The sequence below is a fragment of the Myodes glareolus genome, chromosome 8 (assembly GCF_982192425.1).
Source record: "Myodes glareolus chromosome 8, mMyoGla1.1, whole genome shotgun sequence".
NCBI classification, from domain to species: Eukaryota; Metazoa; Chordata; class Mammalia; order Rodentia; family Cricetidae; genus Myodes; species Myodes glareolus.
This window is the reverse complement of record NC_142033.1, coordinates 69,564,141-69,570,615: the sequence shown is the minus strand read 5'-3', so window position 1 is coordinate 69,570,615 and position 6,475 is coordinate 69,564,141. Positions and strand designations below refer to the sequence as shown.

Genomic DNA, 6,475 nt, shown 5'->3' with positions numbered 1-6,475 from the left:
TAATTCTTCTGATTTATAACCTGACTTTCCTGATTTATTTGCATCAGTAAAAAAATGTACAGGCTCCAGTTATTGGTGCATCACATACAATTCAGGAAGGAATCCAAGTAGTTCTCTTTATAAGGTTAATCCTATCATTTTTGGGATAATTGCTATTAATTTCTACCCAAAAAAAATTAGCACTAGCTCTTTGCCGTGGTTCACTGTCTTACCATAATTTTTTAATTTCATCAGTAGTAAAAGGCACTATAATCTCTGCTGGGTCTATACCTGCTAGTTGACAAAGTCTTCATTTTCCTTTTATAATTAATTCAGAAACTTTTTCCACATAAGTTTTTATTTTTTTTCTTGTGCATGGGCCATGCTAATCTTCTCTGTATGGTTCCAATTCTAGTATATGTGCTGCTGAAGTGAACACTTTTTTTAAAAAAATGTGTATCCCAGGCTGTTCTCAAACTCATGATCCTCCTGCCTCTGTCTCCTAGAGCAAATCCTACCAGTGTGCACCACCACAACTGGCAAGTTTTAATTTTTTACTTGGTTTATGTGGGGGAAAAAAAAGATCCATTCTAAGATAATATCTTCCCTCTCCATTAAAATTCCTGTAGAGGATATTCTGGAAGGCAATATGACTAGAATACAATTAAGATTTGGATTCACTCTATCAACATGTACCTCCTGTAATTGTTCTTCAATGACAATCAATTCCTTTTCAGCTTTAACTCTTAATTCTCTGGGACTGTTTAAGTCTTTGTCACCATCTAAGGTTTTGTTTAAATGAACTATTAGATCAGGTGTTACCCCAACAGCTGATCATAGACTGAAAATGTCTCCTAACAATCATTGAAAGTCATTAAGAGTCCACAATCGGTCTCTCTTAATTTGTGCCTTTTGTGTTCTAATTTTCTGTAAACCTATTTTACAGAATAACCTAGCTAAATGACAGAATCTGTTCTCTGTATTTTTTTTTCAGGAACAATTTGTAATCTCCATTTAGGCAAAACTTTCTTAATTTCTTTAAACATTTTTTTCTAAAGTATTTGCATTTGAGTCAAATAACAAAATGTCATCCATGTAATGGTAAACTATAGACTTAGGAAATTGCTTGTGTATTATTTCTAATGACTAATTTACAAAGTTTTGGCACAGGTGGGTCTATTGAGTATTCCCTGTGGGAGGACCGTCCACTGGTATCTCCTAGTAGCCTGAAAATTATTATAAGTAGGCTCTGTGAAAGCAAATTTTTTCTGTCCTTTTCTTGTAAAAGTATAGTGAAAAACAATCTTTTAAATCAATAATTATAAGAGGCCATCCTTCTGGTAATAGAGAAGGCAGAAGAATTCCAGACTATAGAGTGCACCTTGTTGATAGCTCTTTGATCTGTCACCATTCTCCATTTTCCAGATTTCTTTTTAACAACAAATACAGGAGAATTCCAAGAGCTGGTAGATTCTCCAATATGGCAAGCGTCCAGTTGCTCCTGTACCAGCTGTTCTAAGGCCTGTAGTTTGTCTTCTGTTGAAAGCCATTGTTTAACCCATATGGCTTTCTCAGTTAGTCATTTTAAAGGCAAGGTCATTAGTACCTCTGGAGGTTTGCTAGTTTCTTTGTGTCCCTGTACAGCCTGAATGGCTGGTGACCTTTGTTTATAATATCTTATAATATTTTTCTCAGGAAAATAACTGCAGGAATGTTAATCTGGGTATTCCATTGCTGCAATAGGTCACGACCCCACAAATTCACTGCAATATTAGCTACATATGGCCTCAGTCTTCCTTGCTTTTCTTCTAGTCCTATGCATTCAACCCACCTCATGCTGTGTTTAACTTGAGATAGGGTTCCAATTTCTAGGAACTGAATATCTTCCTCTTAAAGAAGCCAATCTGGATGCCAAGATTCTGGAGTAATGATAGACGTGGGATAGTACCCACGTCCACACCCACGTCTAATAATCCCTCAATTACAATGTCATTTATGCACACTCTTAGTTTTGATCTTTGATCATTTATAGAAATCTGCCAAAATATATGTTTCCTATTTCCTACTGGAGTTTTTGATTCATTCTCCATCTCTGTTCTATCATCCAGAACAGTATGGTTTTTGACAACAGGCACTGGAGATTGTTTCATTTTGCTGGTGAGACATGTTCTCTACAGTGACCAGGAATGACTAAACCTTGTTTGACATGGGAGCCTGAAAGAGGCCACCCAGAGAATTTCCTGATGATATTGGGTTGCCTTGTCTGTCTCCTGTCAACCTACATTCATTGGTCCAATATTGGCCTTTGCCACACCTCCTACATATAAAGAAGGCTGAGTCCTCCTATTCTTGCCATTCCTAGAGGAGATATTATTCCTAGAAATTCCTTGACTACAGTTTCTTCTTAGATGTCCTATTTTACCACAATTAAAACATTTGGCATTTTGGTGACTCTTCACATCATTGGAAATCACTTGTCCTTCCCAAGTCTTAGTACTATAGTCAAATGTTTCAACATTCATTGTAAGCAAGATCCATTCATCTATGGGTGCTGATTTGACATTTAAAGGCCCAAGGATCTTCTTACAGTCTAAGGTGGAATTTTCAAAAGCCAAAGATTCAATAAGTACATGTCTAACTTCAGGGTCTGTCATTCCTACTTGTACAGTCTTAGTTAATCTATGTATGTAAGAAGCCACTAAAAGATTCTCTCTGGCCCTGTTTAACCCTAATATATGATTCAACTCTCTTTCTTAGTTCCTGAATTCTGCCCCAAGCATTTAAAGCTGCTGTGCTACATAGGGACAAGGTGTGTTCATGATAGTGAGCCTGTTCCTGAAGATCAGAGTAATGACCCCTGCCAAATATTTGATTGTGGGAAGGAAGTCTCAAATCCTTTTGCCTTCCTTTGTTATTCTAAAATTTTGCCTCTTCTCTCAAATAACATTTCCAAAGCTGTTGAGGTCCATCTTCTAGGACCACAGAGATTAATTGAAGCCAATTGTGTTGGGTAGCCTTATTACTTGAAGCCCACATTTTCACCATTTCCTTGATGAAAGGTAAATGTAGCCCATAAGAAACTATTGCTAGTTTAATTTCTTTTAGATCACTCATACATATTGGTTCCCATGCATATTCTTTGACCACTTTAGGGTGCTTTGTGCCAGATGATCTTTTCGAGGAAATTACCAGATATGCAGTTAAAACTCTGTGTAAGTCATCCCAGCATCTGGCATGTACTGATGAGACTAAATCCTGTCCTTGTACCTTCTGTCCCTGCTCATCAATTTCAATAAATTCCTCAATATTTTCAATTCTTTTTACTACTGTCTTCTGTAAAATCTGAATCTCCAGTCCAGTGTTCTATTCTAATGCCCTCACTAAGGATTACAAGGTATGAAACTTGTCCAGTAAAGATAATATCTCATCCTTGGACATAATTTTGGTTGTGTGCATACAGCACAAATTATTTCAGATAATTTTGTTAAATTGATGCTATCCCTCTCCATAGTAATGATCTTCTCAACTAGCTGTCCATTATTAGTCTGTAAAGACTGTATTATTTCTAAAAGTGCCTCATTCTTGGCCCTGTTGTCAAATCATTTTAATGAGATAATATGAAAATTAAAACTAATTCCTAGAATCAAATAAAGGGATGTAGAAGGAAAATCACATAAGTCTTGTAGAATATCATCCATAGTATAAGTTAAATAATTATTGAACTCCTGAATATTTATGTTAGTAGTCATTTTTGTAGTTTTTCAGATCTTACCTGTTGTAAGGCAATTACAATGAATTGGAATAAGTACAGTAATCGTTATCATCCAGCAGGTGTCGTAGTTGCAACCATGTGGCTGAGAGAAGCTAGCAGCAGTGAACAGCACATGTTGCTCACTTAGGTACTGAAAAATATGCTTTGTTTAAAAAATTAAGAGCAGTTATTAAGATGATCAAATGATTCCAAGAGTTGAGGCCCAAAATAAAGAGAAAACTCAAAGTTTTCTGTCAGTGCAAGTTATGGACTGCATGCACCGCAGAGATCACAAGCAGCATTGTGCAGGCCACAAGCCAGGGAATGCTGAGCAGCAGCCTGCTACATCTGAGTGCCAGCTAGAGCCAGGAGCAGGAAAGTAAGGGCCCAGTGTGCCATGCGACTGGCAAACCGATCCCAAAAAGTGTGGACTGGTCCCCACATTCGGGTGACAGATGATGCTGAGAGTTATAAAATAATCCCACACTAGTTCAGAATTACATATAATAAAAGGTTATTTATTTAGGGGTAGACTCACAGATCACAATCCTCTGTGTGAATGGGGAACAGGAACCAAATCTAGCAGCTGGAGCAAAAGCCAGAATCGAGAGAGAGAGAGAGAGAGAGAGAGAGAATGCTTTACAACTGCATTTATAGTTTAAGAGACCACACCCAAGTGGGTTGGTATCTTAAAAGCTATTGACTGCAGGAGCTCCCACAGCAACACAGACAGTATTGAAGGTTCTTGTAGAACTAAGTTCAGTGTGTTCTGGTTGATCCCCACCTGTAAGCTCAGTATCACTGCAGACTTTGGGCACGAATGGGAACAGACCATCTCCAGAGTTTTGGGGAAATTTTTTTAGGGGGTTGGTATCTGGGGAGCCTACACCTGGCATCAGTTCCCAGCTTCCACTACCACATGACCTGCTCCAAAACAGCACTGCCCCTGAACATTATCCTATATACCCAGAGAGTTTACTGAGCACGTCTGTGGGGGATTGTTAATGATATTCATTGATGTGCAAAGGCCCAGTCCATTGTGGGTGACACCATTCCCATTGTGATTTATTGGTTTAAGGTGTGTTACACTTGTTTATGCTGTGAAATATTTATTTAATGAGACAAAGATGTGCTGCCTTTTTTTATGTTGTGTTTGTTTAACTCTGTGAAGCTGTGTTACTTTGCCTATCTAAAGCACCTGATTGGGCTAATAAAGAACTGAATGGCCAATCATAAGGCAGGAGAGGGACAGGTGGGGCTTCCAGGCAGAGAGAATAAATAGGAAAAGAGAGGAGAAGGGGAAGTAGTGAAAAAAGGAAAAGGAGAAGAGGATGCCAGGGGCCAGCCACCTAGCCACACAGCCAGCCACGGAGTAAGAAGTAAAGAAAGATATATAGAATAGAGAAAGGAAAAAGTCCAGAGACAAAACATAAAAGATTAGAAATGGGTTATTTAAGTTAACAAAAGCTGGCTAGAAACAAGCCAAGTGAGGCCAGACATTCATAAGTAAGAATAAGTCTCTATGTATTCATTTGGGAGCTGGGTGGCAGGTTCCCAAAGAGTTAAGAAAGAAAGAAAGAAAGAAAGAAAGAAAGAAAGAAAGAAAGAAAGAAAGAAAGAAAGAAGGAAGGAAGGAAGGAAGGAAGGAAGGAAGGAAGGAAGGAAGGAAAGGAAGGAAGGAAGGAAGGAAGGAAGGAAGGAAGGAAGGAAGGAAGGAAGGAAGAGAAGAGAAGAGAAGAGAAGAGAAGAGGAGAGGAGAGGAGAGGAGAGGAGAGGAGAGGAGAGGAGAGAAGAGAAGAGAAGAGAAAAGAAAAGAAAAGAAAAGAAAAGAAAAGAAAAAAGAAAGATAACCCAATTACAATTCCCTAGGCAGGAGATTCTGAGCTATATAAAAGCATATATAAGGTGAGCTGAGCAATACATGTGTTCATTCTCTGTTCTTGACTGGGGATGTGATCTACTGTGTCATGGTCTTGCTGCCTTGACTTCCCTATATGGACCTTAACCCAGGACTTTGAGCCAAATGTGTCCCTTCTCTCTGGAGTTGCTTTTGGATCCCTAGCCATGCATTAGACCTGAGACTAGAACTTGGACTATGCAACTCTGGACCTGGACCAGCACTCACCCGAGGTCCAGTCACATTGGCAAACTGGTGATGGAGGAAGGGTGTCTTAGTTAGGATTCCTATTGCTGTGAAGAGTCACTTTAACATTGGCAACTCTTATAAAGGAAAACGTTTAACTGGGGCTGGCTTACAGTTCAGAAGTTTAGTCCATTATAGTAATAGTTGGAAGCATGCATGCAGACATGGGTTTGGAGAGGTAGCTAATAGCTGTACATCTGGAACCATGGGCAATAGGAAGAGACAGCAACGCTAGGCCTGGCTTGAACATCGAAAAGCCTGTCTCCAGTGACGTACTTCCTCCAACAAGGCCACACCTGTTCCAACAAGGCAACCCCTCCTAACAGTGCCACTCCCTATGGGCCTGTGGGGGCCATTTTCATTCAAATGTCCACAGAGGGCTTTCAGAGCCAAACTCTGCAGACCCCAAGGCCAAGAAGAAAATGCCGGAAGGAGAGGCACTGATGGGGCTTGCTGTAAGCAGCAAAGGCTTCACTGTCCCCACTGTCAGCGTGGAACATCAGGTCGTTCACACTCTCCAGCAGCTACACTGCAACCCCAGGCCACGCCCACGTTTGATTCGTGAGTGACTGGGGCATAGATGAGACCTGGGAGGCGGCGGA

At 39.8% G+C, this 6,475-nt stretch overlaps 1 non-coding gene across 1 annotated transcript; it reads right to left on the bottom strand.

Moving 5' to 3' along the window:
• Positions 1 to 313: 313 nt before the first annotated feature.
• Positions 314 to 418, bottom strand: LOC148121184 (U6 spliceosomal RNA). The gene has a single exon (XR_015738662.1). It is a non-coding gene; the product is annotated as a U6 spliceosomal RNA (small nuclear RNA).
• Between the last annotated feature and the right edge of the window lie 6,057 nt (positions 419 to 6,475).